Source organism: Arabidopsis lyrata, assembly GCF_000004255.2.
Source record: "Arabidopsis lyrata subsp. lyrata unplaced genomic scaffold ARALYscaffold_776, whole genome shotgun sequence".
NCBI lineage: Eukaryota > Viridiplantae > Streptophyta > Magnoliopsida > Brassicales > Brassicaceae > Arabidopsis > Arabidopsis lyrata.
The window spans coordinates 2,369-4,960 of NW_003302061.1; the positions used below are offsets into that span (position 1 = coordinate 2,369).

Below are 2,592 nucleotides of genomic sequence, written 5' to 3' on the forward strand. Positions count from 1 at the left end.
CATCCCACCAAGAACATCCGGTTACTTGAAGAACCTGATACCCTAACATCAAATGAATCTCTAGACATTTCTACATATCGTTTACGTACCAGTTTGTGATCTTAATTTTTGTATCTTGTTACCACCATCTCATGTTAGCTTCGTGACCATCTACTTGGCTTGATAATACCTTTCGACGGCAAAAGATTCATATTTATGTGCAAAAATCACCGCCGTTCACGTTCATGTTCACGTTAGCACTCCATACCTTAATTCACATGTAAACCTCTCTGCCTATCTCTGACTTCAGGTCTCTCATCTTCGAGTCTCCCCAAGAAAGTTTTGACACCACACCAACATTTCATTCGTCAAAATTAAATCGAGTTTGCACAAGGTTACAACCGATTAATAGGTGGTCTTCTACCTTCTATTTACGATTTTATGCTATGAATATATGTTTTTGTCAGGATTCAAGTCAATCTCCGGATTAGAGACTTATAATCATCCGACGAACAATACGATGGCGTGATAACCGTTTCTAAATTGGTGGGTTCTCTTTCATTGATCTACATATTATTTTTTTTGTTCGTTTTTTTTTTCCAAATATTTAGATTGAAACGACGACGAACACGACGATCATACCAAAAATTTCATCTATTCCGGTACGTTTGATCTTTATTTTAATTAGTTTAACAATTAATAGCCGTTTACGATTAATTTCGGATATCTAAATCTTATTAATTTGAGTAAGGTTAGAATAGTATTCTTTTATGTTTATATTAATGCTCCGATTAATAATTTTTGGATATTTGACATTATCATCTTAAATATATTAATATTATAATAAATATTTTCCTGGTTAATTATCATGTTTATTGTTTCCAAAATTATTTTTTCCTGGTTAATTCCGAAATTCAATTTAATTTTTCCAAAATTAATTAGATTTCATTAAAGGTAATTAAGTAATTACGTAAAATCAAGTACTCAACAAGAGCCGAGAGTCCGACACGTCAGCAAAAACACTTCTCAAATATTATTATATATAGATTATGTAGGAGTATTATTTTGTAGTAATCATGTGGTTCCACCATTTTTCGTAGATGTATGAAATAATTTGAACAAAAACTTAAAAATATTAGTTTTGTTATCGTAAAATTGATATATTAATTAAATTTATGGTGTTAGCATCTTTATATCATTTGTGACAACTAAATAATACAAAAATATTTGCATTATTTATCATTTATAAATTTTAAATAAAACAAAAAATTTATATAACAAACTACAAGAATTTTTTTAAACTTGTTTGTTAAATATCTAATTTTTTATTTTCTCTTAGGACACTATAAATGTTTGGACCGGTCCTGCTTGGGCACTTTTATGGCTTCTAAGATGGTAAACCCAAAATCTTCTTCTTTTTTTGTATGAATGAAAAATTTGTTTATAAAAAAACTATGACTAAAATGTATGCATCCTTAAGAGAGATTTTTAATTAAAGAGAACAGATGATCTTTAAATTAGTAAAACAAAGCTAAGAAGTATAACGGCCAAGAATTGCAGACTTCAAATCCTTGCTCGAAACCATTCACAATTATCCAATTTAGTTACCTATAAACAAATATATGAACGAATATTGGATAATATAAGGAATTAATTTTTTTTTAAAAAATAATAATAATATAAGGAATTAAACGTAGCATAACATAATGACTGAATTTCTATACTTACAGAAGCAGTGGCGGATCTTGAGATGGACCAGGGAAGGGGAAAACTCGGATAAAGGAGAACAATGGTACTACCTTAAAATGCATAATTCTTGACATGACAGGTAACTTGTGTTCTTTGAGCTATGTTCAAGAGTTTGTTTTAACCCGTCTCTTTGCTCATGCTTTCTTTCTGTGGAATTATTTCAGCTGTGTCGGCGATAGACACAAGCGGGCTTGAAGCGGTGTTTGCACTTAGGAGGAGGCTCGAGAAGCAATCACTTCAGGTTAGAATTTTTACTGAAAACAAAGATCAATATATACCTATCAAAAAGAAAAACACACTCTTAAGTTTTGTCACTCTCTTTTTCAAATAGCTTGCACTGGTGAATCCTGTGGGGACTGATGGAAAAGCTACACAAGTCCAAGATCAAAAGCCTATGCAAAGCTTTGATCTTCTCTATAGGTATTTTCTAGCATCACTGTTGGAGTGATCTCAGTGATGAAACTCTAGAACCATTTGCCTCTTGTCAAAATTTACACAAAGGTTTAATATTGGCTACAGATAAGAGATTAGAGTTGTATGATAAGAGAAGCAAGCGTTGGTCACTATAACCTTGTCTCTTCAAGAACTGGTACTGCTCTTTCTCCTCCTGACAACTTTCTTCACAGTAACTTTGTTGTCGCTCTTCTCTTTGTCGTCTGTACTATTCACAGCTTTTACAGAACTTGGTTGGCTTCTCATGCGCAGTATCTCACCCTTTGCAGAGCCCAAGTCTTCCTCGAGCTTTTTCACTTTCTTCTCTAGCACTTCCCTCTCTTTTCCTAGACTCATCACCAGGATATGTGCATCTTCCACATTTTCCTTAGCTTCTTTTGATGCATTCTTTGCCTCTCCTAGTGATCTGAA

The 2,592-nt window shown here is 32.7% G+C and overlaps 1 long non-coding RNA gene across 1 annotated transcript; it reads left to right on the forward strand.

Annotated features, from left to right (window-relative positions):
• Positions 1-1,734: 1,734 nt before the first annotated feature.
• On the forward strand, positions 1,735-2,111 carry LOC110227486. Its single transcript, XR_002331181.1, has 3 exons — positions 1,735-1,807; positions 1,893-1,969; positions 2,060-2,111. It is a non-coding gene; the product is annotated as an uncharacterized LOC110227486 (long non-coding RNA).
• The last annotated feature ends 481 nt before the right edge of the window (positions 2,112-2,592 follow it).